This window comes from Astatotilapia calliptera, chromosome 3, assembly GCF_900246225.1.
Source record: "Astatotilapia calliptera chromosome 3, fAstCal1.2, whole genome shotgun sequence".
Lineage (NCBI taxonomy): Eukaryota > Metazoa > Chordata > Actinopteri > Cichliformes > Cichlidae > Astatotilapia > Astatotilapia calliptera.
In genome coordinates, this window is record NC_039304.1 from 2,664,971 (window position 1) to 2,682,017 (window position 17,047).

A 17,047-nucleotide genomic window follows, 5' to 3' on the forward strand; every position below is an offset into this window, starting at 1 on the left:
GGTGAGTTGGATCAGGTGGCGGGGGGACGCTGGACAGACCTGGTGCACCTAAACGCATAGTGAGGGTGTGCTGGGAACGTCTAGCAGAGGCCCCAGTCCGCGAGATCTTCAACACACACCTCCGGGAGCTTCAACAGCATTCCGAGGGAGACTGGGGACATTGAGTCCGAATGGACCATGTTCAGCGTCTCCATTGCCGAAGCTGCTGCATTGGCTGCGGCCGCAAGGTGGTTGGTGCCTGCCGTGGTGGTAATCCCCGAACCAAATGGTGGACACCAGAGGTGAAGGAGCCAACAGGCTGAAGAAGGAGTCCTATTGGGCTTGGTTAGCCTGTGGGACTCCGGAGGCAGCCGACAGGTATCGACAGGCCAAGCGGAATGCGGCTCGGGCAGTGGCTGAAGCAAAAACTCGGGTGTGGGAGGAGTTCGGAGAGGCCATGGAAAAAGACTTTCGGACTGCCTCGAAGAGATTCTGGCAAACCGTCAGGCGTCTCAGGAGGGGAAAGCGGTGCTCTACCTGCACTGTGTATAGTGCTGGCGGAGCGCTGCTGACGTCGACTGAGAAAATTGTCAGGCGGTGAAGGAATACTTCGAGGACCTCCTTAATCCCACTGACATGTCTTCCGAGGAGGAAGCAGAGTCTGGGGATGAGGGGAATGACCCACCAATTTCCGGGGGCGAGGTCACTGAGGCAGTTAAACAGCTCCTTGGTGGCAGAGCCCCTGGTGTTGATGAGGTCCGCCCCGAGTTCCTGAAGGCTCTGGACGTTGTAGGGCTGTCCTGGTTGACACGCCTCTGCAATGTTGCGTGGAGATCAGGGGCAGTACCTGTGGACTGGCAGACCGGGGTTGGTCCCCATCTTTAAGAAGGGGACCGGAGGGTGTGTTCCAACTACAGGGGGATCACACTCCTCAGCCTCCCTGGGAAAGTCTATGCCAGGGTGCTGGAAAGGAGAGTTCGTCGCTAGTCGAACCTCGGATAAAGGAGGAAATGCGGTTTTCGTCCTGGTCGTGGAACACTGGACCAGCTCTTTATCCTCTCGAGGATACTTTGAGGGTGCATGGGAGTTTGCCCAACCAGTCTACATGTGTTTTGTGGACTTGGAGAAGGCATTCGACCGTGTCCCTCGGGGTGTCCTGTGGGAGGTGTTGCGGCAGTATGGGGTGTCTGGCCCATTGCTACGGGCCATTCAATCCCTATACAACCGTTGCAAGAGCTTGGTTCGCATTGCCGGCAATAAGTCGGACTCGTTCCCGGTGGGTGATGGGCTCCGCCAGGGCTGCCTTTGTCTCCGTTTCTGTTCATAATTTTTATGGACAGGATTTCTAGGTGCAGCCAAGTGGCGGAGGCTTTCGCTTTGGTGGCCTCAGAATCTCATCTCTGATTTTTGCGGATGATGTGGTTCTGTTGGCTTCATCGGGTGAGGGCCCCAGCTCGCACTGGAACGGTTCGCAGCCGAGTGTGAAGCAGCGGGAATGAGGATCAGCACCTCCAAATCTGAGGCCATGGTTCTCAGCCGGAAAAGGGTGGAGTGCCCACTCCGGGTCGGGGATGAGTTCCTGCCCCAAGTGGAGGAGTTCAAGTATCTCGGGGTCTTGTTCGCTGAGTGATGGGAGAAGGGAGCCGGAGATCGACAGACGGATTGGGGCTGCAGCTGCAGTAATGCGGACGCTGCAGCCGGTCCGTCGTGGTGAAGAGGGAGCTGAGTGTAAAGCGAAGCTCTCAATTTACCGGTCGATCTAACGTCCCTACCCTCACCCTATGGCCACGAGCTGTTGGGTAGTGACCGAAAGAACGAGATCGCGGATACAAGCGGCAGAAATGAGCTTCCTCCGAAGGGTGGCTGGCCTCTCCCTTAGAGATAGGGTGAGAAGTTCGGCCATCCGGGAGGGCTCAGAGTAGAGCAGCTGCTGCTCCACATCGAAGGAGCCAGCTGAGGTGTTCGGGCATCTGACAAGGATGCCCCCTGGGCGCCTCCTGGGTGACGGTGTTCCAGGCATGTCCCACCGGGAGGAGGCCCCGGGGCAGACCCACGGACACGCTGGAGAGATTATATCTCTCGGCTGGCCTGGGAACGCCTTGGTATTCCCCCTGGATAAGCTGGAGCAGGTAGCTGGGGGAGGGAGGTCTGGGCCTCTTTGCTCAGGCTGCTGCCCCGCGACCCGGCCTCGGATAAAGCGGATGAAGTGGATGGATGATGGAATTAGATTCCATCTCGCTATATGTTCCTTAATTTTTTTCTGTATTGGTAAATAATTTCGTTCTAATAGTTCTGTAAGATCCTTAGGTATTATGACTCCTAGATATTTAAAGTCTCTGTTTGCCATGCTAATTGATACTTATACTTACTTAAGCAATTGTGTTTTACTCATATTAACCCTATATCCAGATGGTCGACCAAGTATTCAAATGATTGCATTAATTTAGGTAAAGAGTTTGATGGTTGACCCAAAAATATTAATATCATCTGCATAGCAGGCTAATTTATGCTCCTTTTCATGGATATTAATACCTTCTACTTCTTTATTTTGTCTTATATATTGAGGCAATGGTTCCAGATATAACGCAAATAATAATGTAGGGTGGCTGTAGCTCAGGTGGCAGAGCAGGTCAGCCACTACAGAAGGTCGGTGGTCGATCCCAGGCTGCACCCGGTGGCTCCATGCCAAATATCCTTGGGAAGATACTAACCCCGTGTTTGCCTACTGGTGGTGGTCAGAGGGCCCGGTGGCGCCTGTGTCCGGCAGCCTCGCCTCTGTCAGTGTGCCCAGGGCAGCTGGGCTACAATGTAGCTTGCTATCGCCAGTGTGTGAATGTGGTGTGAATGGGTGAATGACTGAATGTAGTGTAAAGCGCTTTGGGGTCCTATGGACTAGAAAGCGCTATACAAAATGCAGGCCATTTACCATTTAAATGTCATTTCAAGTTTAACATGTTTGTAAGCTTGTTTTCATACCATACAGAAATGAACAGAAACCCAATGTGATTTAGAAAATGGACAGCTGTATTCAATTTGTAGTAAAGGTTTACCAGTATGGTCCAGTGATATATTGTGTTGTGGGAATTAAGCAAATGCTGTAAAGGCATGCAAAATCTACCATTTCCAACTTACACTTACCACCCTCGTCAGAGTAACGCTGTGCAGAAATGAGCAGCTGATCCAATTCTGTACTCTGAGACAGATTTTTGCAGTCTTTGATGATCCTTGGCTTGAAGAATGTTGGCCACTTTGCAAAGAACTTTGCAGACACTTCCTCCCCAACAAACAGCATTGTGAAGTCTTGGTCAATCTTAAACACAAGTGTAACAACAGAACAACACTTTAACAAGAAAACAAACAAAGGAACCACAAAGCGGTCATTAAATCATTTTATGCCTTACCAAGCCAGGTGTATCCAGAAATCTTGGGAAAAGGTCCAGGACAGCAGAAGCTGTGGCAGGTTCTTGAACCAGTTTTTTGCCTATGTTGAAATGTCACCTTCATGTTGTCTTTGACACGTTTCATGTCAGTTGAGTACCTCTTCCTTGCATTTATCACCTGACAACGGCTCACATTTGAACACAAGTTGCGAGGAGTCTTGGGCTGTCTTGAAAGCTGACTTTGATTACTTCATTCTCTTCTCAGGAACCAGCATATCACCACCTTCCAAGAGTAAAATAAGGTCCAGCATATAACACCATTTCTTTGCAAAATATCTAGCATGTCTAGTCCCTTTAGACTGAGCTTAAATTATTTTGTTAAGAAAAAACATCCTTGGTCCATTTTTAAGTAGTACAAGCTGTGTAACATGACTGCAATACAGTATTCTCTCAACTATCACAGGGGTTAGTAGGAACCATATTTCTATTTTATTATTTTTATATATTTTACGCCATAAAACCCCTCCCCACTCTCTAACAAACCCTAATATAACCCTGTTATTTATTTTTAGACTAGAAAATGCTTAATGTACCACAAACAAATGTAAATCTAAAAAAAAAGAAAAATACCTACTGGCTACAGAAATGCGCACTATGATGAAATTCCCATAATTTACAAGATGTAGGGGCCATTATAGTGTAATGTAACTCCCAGGTTACCCTTAAGCATCCTAGTTCACCTAAGGAGGGTCTCAAACTTAAATGAGCTGTCATCTCATTGGAGGGCTACTTCAAAAAAACAGAAACCACAAAGAAAACACCCACAATATTCCTGACAATGTAGCGTTTGGTTTGTTCGTTTTTTAATTTATATTGTATCACAAGACAAAACTGCAAATATGAACGCATTCCCCCCCCCTCACTCTTAACTAACCGATGCCTTTAATTGAACTACCAAATGAACACAATGGTCCTCTCTTTCTGGTCAGACACTTTGCAGCACTTCTGCTTTAATTGTGTTCATATTTAACAAAATAAAAATGCAGGTCAAATATCAGTTTTTGACTCTCGCTGAACTAAAAAAGCCAATCAAACCACCTGTTTGTACTCTCTTGTTACCTCGGCCAGGTCCGCGGCTCTGAACCGTGTAATGACACCTCTGGCTTATACGTCGGTTGTCGGGCTTGTAGCTTTACTGTCAGCGAACACAGTGTACAGTCGACATACTCAGCTTTCTTACAACCAGGCACTCATTTTGGGCAGTGGTTATTATTATATTTACATGCTTTCTTCTTATTTCTCCTCGGTAACAGCTCCTACTTTCTCCCTCTCTCGCGCTCAAACACACAACGGGAGGGCAGTTCCACGTTCTCCCCGCAGCAGGACTACGCTGCCTATGAGGGCCCGTAACACTCTGCCCTTATTGCCTTCATATTAAATCATTTTTGGCTATGACAAAAAAAAGTCACTTTAAGGGCCAAATTGCATTATACTTTTACCTCACCTGACCTGACGTGGGCCGTAAGTGGCCTCTGGGCCGCGAGTTTGAGACCACTGACCCTAAGGCTTTAGCAGTTTAATTCGAAATAAATAAAAGGCATTTAATAAAAACTGTGACATATATCAACAAGTAATATTCATTACAGTCTGCCAACAGCCAGATTATGCTAAATGAATATTAGGAAAGAAACTGGTTTTGCAGAGTTCTAGCATGCAGTAGCCCAGTTAACAACAGTTAAAATTCAAATATGACACTTAAATGATGTATTTTGATATAAATAATATTTTTACTAGTTATCATGTTACCTGCTAACATCAATCTAAAACTTAATATTTAACCGAATAAAACTTACCGCAGCAGCAAGAAAAAGTGGCGACCGAAGATTCTGGATGCGGAGCTCCACAGGAAATGAAGGTGTGGTCTAATTTAACACCCACAGTGTTAAAATGCAGTAACGACTAAAATCCACACTAACACTTTTCAGGAATCAACTCCCGATGTGTTATTTTAACTCGATTAAGTGTTGAACTAACTCGGAACTCTGTTGAATTCTGCTAACACTGAAAAATCAACACTGGCATTTTTTGCTGTGTGGCCACAGTGCATGGATGCAGGCACACCATTCAGTGCTGACGAGTATGTTGATGTCATTTTGAGGCTACAGGAGGAATTTGATCACAGATTTGCTGACTTCAAGACACACAGAGCCACCTTTCACATTTTTGCAGACCCCTTCTCCTTTGATGTGCAAGATGCCCCTTCTGTGCTTCAAATGGAGCTCATTGAGCTGCAGTGCAACTCTGAACTCAAAGCAAAGTTCAGGGAGGTGAGTGGAAAAGCAGACAAGCTTGGACAATTTTTGAGAGACTTGAGCCCTAGTTTCCCTCGGCTTTCCCGAATGTTCAAGTGGACCATGTGCCTTTTTGGTAGCACATACTTTGTGCCAAAAGCTCTTCTCCACTTTGAACTTCAATAAGTCCAAGTACAGGTCCAGACTTACGGATGATCATCTTCAAGACATACTGAGGGCCGCAACTGCTTCCTCCCTTCAGGCCAAATCTGGCTCGGCTATGCGAGAGGAAACGCTGCCAGGTCTCTAGCAGCAAGGAGTAGGCAAGAGAAGCCATGTTCAGAAGAACAGTTCATTTTCTCCAGTGTTCCATTCATGTTCAGAAGAAGGTTATAGAACTGTTAATACAGACATTTCAATCTAAACACAGCAGATATAGAAGACTGAAAGATACACACAAGTTCACTGACTAAAAATATCTTATTATTATTTTATTTATGTATTACTGATTGATTTATTTTCTTATTAATTCTTAATTTGTTTATTTATTTTTAATATTTTGTGTTAAAAAATAAAAAAAGAGATTTGAGAAGATTGGAATTTTTTAACCATGCCTTTCTTGTGGAAAACCTAATGCGGCCCAGCCTCACCCAGACTCTGCCTGCAGCGGCCCCCAGCTAAATTGAGTTTGAGACCCCTGTCCTACACCATAAATCAGTAAGAGAGGGTACGACCTCTCTCATGGCCCCAAGTGGTGTGTGCATGCCAGAGCACTCTGGAAGGCACACAGAGTCTTTACAGACTACTAAGGATCAAACCTCTATCATCATGCAATCGATTATACAACTCTAAGCATATATGAGTAAATATTTCTAAGCATAAATGACAATCAACAATATAAACCTTACAGCTGGTTTTAATAACAGAATTTATTTGTTTCTCAAACGAGAAAGAGCTATCGAGAAACACTCCTAAATCTTTAGTTCTGAACTTTTCCAGTGGGCCAAGGTCAACATTATTAGATAATGCTAATTCTTTTCCCTTACATTATAACAATGTGAGGAGTTAATGCTAAGTATACTGCCATTAGCGGCTAATTCTAATTAGGGGTGAATAATTATTAGTAGCTAATGCTAATTTGACGTGAATTAGCATTATATTAGTGAGGAGTTAATGCTAAGTAGGCTGCCATTAGTGGCTAATGCTAATTTTAGACTAAAAAGCATTAGCAGCTAATGCTCATATTGTTTTCCTTTGCTTTGTAAGAATGACAGCAGCTAATGATACGAAAAGTCTACCATTATTAACTATTGTTAATTTGATGTAAATTAGCATTATCCGATAATGGTAACCCTTTTCCCCTGCATTATAACGATGTCAGGAATTAATGCTAACTAGGCTGCCATTAGGGGCTAACTCTAATTAGGTGAATAATTATTAGCAGCTAATGCTAATATTGTTTTCCCTTCCCTTTTAACAATGTGAGCAGCTAATGCTAATTTGATGTGAATTAGCATTATATTAGTGAGCAGTTAATGCTAAGTAGGCTGCCATTATTAACTAATGCTACTTTGACGTGAATTAGCATTATGTGCTAATACTAATACTGTTTTCCCTTAATTTTTAACAATGTGAGCGGCTAATTCTAAGTACGCTCTTGTAAATAGCTAATTCTAATTTAGTGTGAATTAGCATTATTCAATAATGCTAACACTGTTTTCTCTTACTTATTAAAAATGATAGTAGCTAATACTAATACTCTTTTCCGTTGGGTAACAACGATGTGAGGAGTTAATGCTAAGTAGGCTGCTTTTAGAGGCTTATTCTAATTAGGGCTGAATAATTATTAGTAGCTAATGCTAATACCGTTTTCTCTTTCCTTATAACAATATGAGAAGCTAATGCTAATTTGATGTGAATTAGCATTATATTAGTGAGGAGTTAATGCTAAGTAGGCTACCATTAGCAGCGAAAGCTAATTTGAGGTGAATAAGCATTAGTAGCTTATGCTAATACCCTTTTATCTTGTGTTATAATGATGTGACACTTTTCTCTGCTAAGGATTTGTGTGACCATGATGGAAACTCTGATAAGCTAATGCTGCTAAGCTAATGCTGTTTATGGGCCCTGTTAGAATCAATATTTCATTCTCATTCTGTTGTTTGACAACAATAACAGAAAAATGTGCACTTGAGAACAAATTTATTGTTAATTCAGCTGTGAATGTACAGTTTGTCATTATTTAAGCTTCCATTTCCAAATGTTAGCTGACACTTTATTAGGTACACTGGTATCTATATCAGGTACACCTGTGACCTAAATGTTCCTGCAAACAGACTCCTTGGAGACCCCTACATAAATATCCATGAACTATCCAGCTAGACTAGTGTGTCTGTCCCTGAAAATATTCCTGCATGTGTGATTGTTCATGTGTCATCTGCAGGAAGTGAGTGAAAGACACAGGAAATGTTTCCAGCTCTTCCTCCTCTATCAGACATTCTTCATACCTGAGAGTGTCCAGTCTCCAGCCTGGATCCTTCAGTCCAGCCGACAGCTGCTTCATTCCTGAGTCACCTGGATGATTGTAGCTCAGGTCCAGCTCTCTCAGATGGGAGGGGTTGGAGCTCAGAGCTGAGGCCAGAGAAGTACAGCCTTCCTCTGTGATCAGACAGCCTGACAGACTGCAGACACACAAAACAACAATCTATCTGTCAACAGTTGTTTTCTCTTTGTCACAATAACATCTATCCGTCCATTGTAACTTTAGGGCGATCGTGGCTCAAGAGTTGGGAGTTCGCCTTGTAATCGGAAGGTTGCCGGTTCGAGCCCCAGCTTGGACAGTCTCGGTCGTTGTGTCCTTGGGCAAGACACTTCACCCGTTGCCTACTGGTGGTGGTCAGAGGGCCCGGTGGCGCCAGTGTCCGGCAGCCTCGCCTCTGTCAGTGCGCCCCAGGGTGGCTGTGGCTACAATGTAGCTGCCATCACCAGTGTGTGAATGGGTGGATGACTGGATATGTAAAGCGCTTTGGGGTCCTTAGGGACTAGTAAGGCGCTATATAAATACAGGCCATTTACCATTTACCATTTATTTATAAGTGACAATACCCAACAGACAACAACAGTCATCTGAAGCTGTTTAACAGTGTAAGGTAACCGCCTCCACTGTGAGCAGCACTTGGTGATGGTGGGAAGAAGAACTCCCTTTGACACAAAGATCCTCCCAGTGAAAACAGGCTCCAGGAGGAGCATCTACCATGACTGGTTGCAGGGTGAGGGGAAAGAGAAGAGATGAGCTCAGAGAGACAAGAACAAAACAGAGAGACAAAAGTTTAAGGACATGCAGTAGTGACATATAAAAGCATCAGGAGTGAAAAGTGGGGAGAAGAAAGCAGAGCATCATGGGAAGTCCACCAACAGCCCGAGCCTATAGCAGCATAACTAAGGGATGGTTCAGGGTCACCTGATCCAGCTCGAACTATAAGCTTTATCAAAAAGGAAAGTTTGAAGCTGATCTTCAAAGTAGAGAGGGTGTCTGTCTCCTGAACTCAAACTGGGAGCTGCTTCCACACCCAGTCCAACATAGCCAGGCTTTCTTTGCTTCTTTGACAAAACCTCAAATCCCAGTCAGAGATGATGAGCATCATCACAGTGATGATCATTTCTCTGTAACCCAGGCTTTCTGCTTCAGGATCTGTGCACGCTCACAGAACAAGGAGACCTTTCACTAAATGGATGGACTGAGCTCAGCCTACAGATGAACTGGTGCCAGAGATCATAAAGAACATCAAACAGTCAAATTCAACACTTTTAATGGAAATATGAGATTAATGCTGCAGACAATCATGAACCTGCTGAATTCATGAACATCAAGAATGCAGCGAGTGGTAAAATAAAGATTTGACCTCAGTGTGCTCAGTGTTCCTGTCTATTCCTAACATATTCCTAACATGATAGCTGCACTTTAGAGCTCTAAAACTGGAACTGACACATGTTTAAACTCTACATGTTACTCAGTACATTCAGTTCTGACACTCGCCCACAGTCCAACAAAGGAAACATGGAGATCACATCAGTTTGTCACCAAAGTCTAATTATTAGGGCAACTTAACCTGTTATAATCTCGTTAACTCATTAACTGATTAACGTCAGCAATTATTTTAATCACAGTTTTTAAAATCATGATTATTGTGAAAGTGCTCACTGGCTCTGAATATAACAGCCATGGGTCACAGGAGGGATGTTGATCAGTGCTGGCTTGAAATGGGCGTCATTATGCGTCTCAGCCAATGGGAGCATTGAGGGTGGGCCTAATACTACTGCAGCGCTCACATGACCCAGGACAGAGAGAAAGGGGCGGGGACAGAAACATGGAGACAGGTACAGAGCTTTGACATGTTCATTTTAAACTGTTCCAGGAGGCAGTGTTGATACAACTAAAGTTATCTGTTGTTGAAGAAGTCGGTCTGAGGAACGTTCTTAGGATCAACAAATGACGGCATGTATGAGCCTCAAGACGCAGCATCACAAGAAGAACACATGAGCTGTAGAAAAAGGAGAGACTACGAAAGCCACGGCGTTACAACGTGAACCAGCTGTTGGTCTCTCTGGAGACTACTGGGCGTGGCTGGGTAACCATGGTTACCTGGGAGTTACAGAAACGTGCAGAACATGTGATTCATGTTGCACAGCAGTGGGACATTTGAAATAAAGTCAGCACACTCAGTACAGATAGTGCATCAAATATGATGCTGCTGCCAGACGTCTGCCTTTGAACACGTCCCTGCATCGCGCACAACACCAAGGTTGCCATGGCAATCACAGCTGACAGGGACAAAGTGCACAGCTGGAAGCCTGCAGGTATATTTAACATGATGTATTTCTCAGTGTCCTGTCGGTGTGTGAGAGACAAACAGCCTCTGTATGTGTGTGTAAATACAGCATGAATATGTAGAGGACATGTTTGTGGATATAAGTAAATGAAAGCTCTGCGTCATTTGAATCTTTGACTCTTGTTTCTGTTGCAGGTCTGTGACTGAACTTCTGGGAGGAGAAACGTTGGTTTCATGCTCTGTGATTCTGTGTTTTGTCATCTCTCTCAGGTGATGGAGAGCTCAGATGATGACCCCTGCCTACGTGGCCACTTCAACTGTGAGAGACAGAATGTGAAAAAAAATCCATGAATCCACATGGTAGGATTTGTAAAGAATTTATTGGTAAATCAGGGTGGAAAATAAGTATTTGGTCAATAACAAAAATACAACTCAATACTTTGTAACATAACCTTTGTTGGCAATAACAGAGGTCAAACGTTTACTATAGGTCTTTACCAGGTTTGCACACACAGTAGCTGGTATTTTGGCCCATTCCTCCATGCAGATCTTCTCGAGAGCAGTGATGTTTTGGGGCTGTCGCCGAGCAACACGGACTTTCAACTCCCGCCACAGATTTTCTATGGGGTTGAGGTCTGGAGACTGGCTAGGCCACTCCAGGACTTTCAAATGCTTCTTACGGAGCCACTCCTTTGTTGCCCGGGCGGTGTGTTTTGGATCATTGTCATGTTGGAAGACCCAGCCTCGTTTCATCTTCAAAGTTCTCACTGATGGAAGGAGGTTTTGGCTCAAAATCTCACGATACATGGCCCCATTCATTCTGTCCTTAACACGGATCAGTCGTCCTGTCCCCTTGGCAGAAAAACAGCCCCATAGCATGATGTTTCCACCCCCATGCTTCACAGTAGGTATGGTGTTCTTGGGATGCAACTCAGTATTCTTCTTCCTCCAAACACGACGAGTTGAGTTTATACCAAAAAGTTCTACTTTGGTTTCATCTGACCACATGACATTCTCCCAATCCTCTGCTGTATCATCCATGTGCTCTCTGGCAAACTTCAGACGGGCCTGGACATGCACTGGCTTCAGCAGCGGAACACGTCTGGCACTGCGGGATTTGATTCCCTGCCGTTGTAGTGTGTTACTGATGGTGACCTTTGTTACTTTGGTCCCAGCTCTCTGCAGGTCATTCACCAGGTCCCCCCGTGTGGTTCTGGGATCTTTGCTCACCGTTCTCATGATCATTTTGACCCCACGGGATGAGATCTTGCGTGGAGCCCCAGATCGAGGGAGATTATCAGTGGTCTTGTATGTCTTCCATTTTCTGATGATTGCTCCCACAGTTGATTTTTTCACACCAAGCTGCTTGCCTATTGTAGATTCACTCTTCCCAGTCTGGTGCAGGTCTACAATACTTTTCCTGGTGTCCTTCGAAAGCTCTTTGGTCTTGGCCATGGCGGAGTTTGGAGTCTGACTGTTTGAGGCTGTGGACAGGTGTCTTTTATACAGATGATGAGTTCAAACAGGTGCCATTCATACAGGTAACGAGTGGGGGACAGAAAAGCTTCTTACAGAAGACGTTACAGGTCTGTGAGAGCCAGAGATTTTCCTTGTTTGAGGTGACCAAATACTTATTTTCCACCCTGATTTACGAATAAATTCTTTTGTTCTTCTCTTGTTAGAAAGACGCAGTCCCAGCAGTTAGCTTGTCTGCTAGTTAGCTGAGAGCTAGCTCAGTTGTACATTGAATACCAAACCGTGTAAACCAGGGGTGTCAAACATATGGCCCGTGGGCCAAATCCAGGCCTTGAGATAATTTCGTATGTCAAATATTGATGAATTTTCAGGCTTGCTGATAATCAATGTGAGCACGGCTGAGATGTTATTCTGATGAGCAAACCATGTGGCCAAACACTTTAAGAGACAGACTGGGATCATACCATTATGTGAAAGAAGACGGAAATGTCCCATAGACAGCAAGGGTAGTGGTAGAGACCAGTACACAGAGAAATGGGAGCTGTATTGAAATGCAAGCGTGTCAGGAAAGAGTGAAAAGGCAAAATGAGCAGCATCTGGCTGCATTTCAGTGATATTGGAGAGCACAAAGCTGAGTGCAACATTTATATAGGAGATATACAGGAGACGCTGAGAGTAGAACTGATAAAATTAGGAGCTGGCTAAAGTGAGACCCATTTTTATTTCCACCCATTTTCCATTGTGGAGGACAAAAGGTTTCAAACTGGTCCAGGTCTTAAACCTCACGTGTTCTTCCTAATAGCAGTAAATGGATAAAAATAAGGCTTTTATGAAAACACTGAATAAAACTTGCTGCCTTTAAAAAGACTAAATGTACAGTTCAGTATTGAATACTACATAAAATAAACTATATATAAAGTGTGTCTGAATGGCAGAGATGCAGAAATATGTGCATATAGCACAGAGCCACGGCTCAGTGTCTGAATGAGTCTCACAGACCTGAATGTGCTGTTGAAGCCATTTATAATTATAACGTAATTCTTTACTCGTTTGATCTGCTCCTTACCACAAGCCACCAGACGTAGAAGGTTTTGGACTTTTAACTATATTTTCTCAAGTTTTACAACTTTTCTGACTGTTAAAAACCTCGTTATGGCCATTCATGCTATACAAAGTAATTAGACATGTGTGGTATCTACAGAAACGTCAGAATCTCAGCTAAAAGTTCACAAAACCATCTCAACAACCACCAAACAGCTGAAACAGCAGGTGAACAGATCACACAAAAAAGATGTAAACACAAATCCCCCTGATCATCTGTTTTTTAAACATGAAGCGTCGTTTTGGACGTTCATTTACTGCTGGTTCAGTGAATTTTGGTTGGACAGTGATGAAACCTGCAGCCTCAGAATCTGTGAGAAGTCTGCTTTCAGCTCGCAACAGCATTGTTGTGTTGTGTGGATCCACCTCTGCAAACTCATCACTGTTTCACCATCATGTTTCTACTTAGACAATAACAAAGGAAGCAGTTCCCAGGAACTACTTCCTGTCTTGTTAACATAAGAGTACGTTGCCCTTCAAAACACCTCCACTTCTCCTCTTATTAGAGGACTGCCTTATTATTAATCTGCTAATTCTGTCAGTTGATGAAAGAAAAATGCTTGATCTCACCTGAGAGTTTCCAGTGTACAGCGTGGACTCTTCAGTCCTTCAGACAGAAGCTTCACGCCTGAATCCTTCAGGTTAATGTTACTCAGGTCCAGCTGTCTCAGATTAGAGGTCTGAGAGCTGAGACCTGAGGCCAGAGCTTCACAGCTTCTCTCTGACAGGTCACAGTGACTCAGTCTGAAAAATAACAGATAAACAATTACAAAAATAAAACACTTATGTTGAAGCGTAATGAGATACTATTATATTTAGCAATATTTAATCTTGTTTTTGTCAAGAAACTGAGCACTGATGCAGAGCAACATGTGGAGAGAATCAGAGGAGAAGAAGTGAAGAGAGAACAGCAGTAAAACAACACTGAATTGTTCAGTGTGCTTTTGATATCAACAGAATGTGTCAAATTTCTTTATTTTGTATTTGTTTTAGTAGAATTGATGATTATCACTTAGATAACAACCACAGGCCAGGTCTAAATTGCACTTTGGTGACAGTTACACCCAGAAATATTTCAGAAACGTGGACAATTTGTGCTCCATTGTATTCAGTATTGAACAAACCGAGTACCGATGACCACTTAATATTTTTGATATTTTATTTGAGTTGTTCCATCTGATCTGTGTTAACTAAAATAAACATTTAAAAGCTAAAGCTATGATCACATATGTACTTACAGAGCTTTGTTGGAGGCTTTGACCACTGGCAGCAGCCTCAGAAGAGCATTTTTAAAGGCTCATGTTCTCACTTAGATCATTTATTTCTACTTACATTTCATTCTGGGAAAAATGGGGATTACTTTGAAAAAGGGAACTATTTTCCCCAAAAATCAGCTCTGGATTAGTAAATCACTCCAACATGTTCTCAGGCAGAAGAAGCTGTCTTGTTATGAGGGAGAGAAGAAAAGTAAGTAAGTAAAACTTTATTTATATAGCACGTTTCAAGATAAAAATCACAAAGTGCTTCACAGAAGCTAAAACCTAAAAATAAAAATCAACTAAAAGCAAGTTTAAAAAGATGGGTTTTTAGCTGTTTTTTAAAAGCGACCACTGAGTCCACAGATCTCAGGCTCAAAGGGAGAGAGTTCCACAATCTGGAGGCCACAGTTCCAAAAGCTTTGTCGCCTTTTGTTTTCAGCCTCGTGTGTTGGACAGCAAGCAAGCCCTGGTCACATGACCTCAGGGACCTGCTGGGAATGTATGGATGTAAAAGTTCACTTATATATGTTGGTGCTTGTCCATGCAGGGCCCTGAAAGTCAAGGTCAAAACCTTAAACTGGATCCTGAATTTAATGGGGAGCCAGTGCAGCTGAATCAGCAGGGGTGTGACATGGGAAAACTTGGAGGACTTGGTCAGAAGCTTTGCAGCAGCGTTCTGAACAACTTGCAGACGCTCCAAAGAGGCTTTACATAAACAAGTAAACAAAGAATTACAGTAGTCCAGACGAGATGAAACAAATGCATGAATGACAATTTCTAATTCGGAGCGCGATACAATGGGACTCAGCTTAGCAATGTTTCTCAAATGATAAAAACAGGAGCGAACCAAAGATTTTACATGAGGATCCAAAGTCAGAGCTGAGTCAATACTAACACCAAGGCTCCTGATAGACGGTTTTGCAAATGTAGCAAGTGGACCTAAGTTTTCCATAACACTAGGTACAAAAGTTTTAGGAGCACAAACAAGAACTTCAGTCTTCTCCTCATTTAGTTGAAGAAAGTTTCCAGCCATCCAACATCTAATGGAGTCTATGCGCTTGTGCAAAATCTGTAGCTTGGAAACATCATGGGGCTTAAAGGAGATGTATACCTGAATATCATCTGCATAGCAGTGATACAAAATGTCCTTAAAAGTGCTTAATAAGTGTTGAAGAGGAAGTAAATACAGTAAGAACAATAAAGGCCCCAAAACTGAACCTTGTGGCACACCATAGGTAAGAAAAGTAGAAGAGGAACTGTACTTAGAGGTAGCCACAGAAAAGGATCGTTCATGCAAATAGGATTCAAACCAGTCCAAAGCAGCCCCTGATATACCCACCCAGTGTCTCAGCCTATCTAGCAGAATATGATGGTCCACAGTATCAAAGGCGGAGGTCAGGTCCAACATCAACAGAACGGAGCATTCTCCTGCGTCACATCTCATCAAAATGTCGTTGGAGACTCTAAGAAGTGTAGTTTCAGTAGAATGAGCTCTACGAAAGCCAGATTGGAATTTATCCAGAATGCTGTATTCATCTAGAACAGCTATAAGCTGCTTAGCCACAACCTTTTCTAAAATCTTAGCAATGAACGGTAATTTTGAAATCGGTCTGTAGCTACTGAGAAGAGAAGCATCAAGCTTAGGTTTTTTTAACAGTGGGTGAATAACAGCATTCTTACAATAAACAGGGACCTGACCAGAAACCAGTGAGGTATTGATAATTGTGAGCACACAGGGACCAATAGACTGAAAGACATTTTTAAACAAAGATCCAGGTAAAATATCAAGAGAGCAGGAGGATGCTTTCATTGAATTAACCAACTTGACCAGCTCAGGTAAGGACGCAGGTAAAAATCTTTCTAAAATTACAGGCCTAGCTTGAGTTGGAGCAGACAAGAGAGACACAGAAGGAGAGATACTGTTCCTCACGTTACTGACTTTTTCAACGAAGAAAGAAAGAAATTTTTCACAATATTCATTTGATGAAACTGGGACAGCAGGTGGAGCAGGAGCAACAATATCACTAATGGTGTCGAATAGTACCTTAGGGTTACCTCTGCTCTTAGACACTAAGTCTGAGAAATAGGCCGCCCTCGCATCTCGAACTGAAGTGTTAAAAGAGACTAAAAGGTCCTTTAAATGAAGGAGATGGACATGCAAACGCGTTTTCCTCCATAAACGCTCAACCTTACGGCAGCAACGCTTTAAGAAGTGAATGCTGTCATTTAACCAGGGAGACGACTTTGAAACCGGAGCTAGTCTAACTTTGACAGGACAAACATTGTCTAAAATACAAAGACAATGATTATTAAAAAGATTTGTTAAAAAATGAACATCATTATAAGGAGATAAAACTAAATTAAAAGCATCGGAAAATTTAACAGCACTAGAGGAAGTTAAGATGCGAGAGCTAACCACATGTCGAATAGGAGAGAGGGACAAATGGAAAGACAGATTAAAAAGAATACAATGATGATCCGAAATAAAAATGTCCTCAGTACAAATAAAATCAATGTTTAAACCTAAAGTAAAAACAAGGTCCAGTGTGTGTCCTTTGGTGTGTGTGGGACCAGACACATGCTGAGTAAAATGAAAAGAATCCATGACGCTAAGGAAACCTCTGGCAAAGAGAAAACAGAAAAGCAGCTAAAATCAGATGTAAAAGTAAAGCAGAGCATGAGCTGAATAAAGGACACTCAAGGCTGGCTTGGAAAGGAATGAAGTCCATGGT

At 43.1% G+C, this 17,047-nt stretch overlaps 1 long non-coding RNA gene across 1 annotated transcript; it reads right to left on the bottom strand.

The window, feature by feature from the left end:
- Positions 1–8,301: 8,301 nt before the first annotated feature.
- On the bottom strand, positions 8,302–14,309 carry LOC113016803 (uncharacterized). The gene is made up of 3 exons (XR_003271308.1): positions 14,295–14,309; positions 13,627–13,800; positions 8,302–8,331 (listed from the first exon to the last, which is right to left on the bottom strand). It is a non-coding gene; the product is annotated as an uncharacterized LOC113016803 (long non-coding RNA).
- Between the last annotated feature and the right edge of the window lie 2,738 nt (positions 14,310–17,047).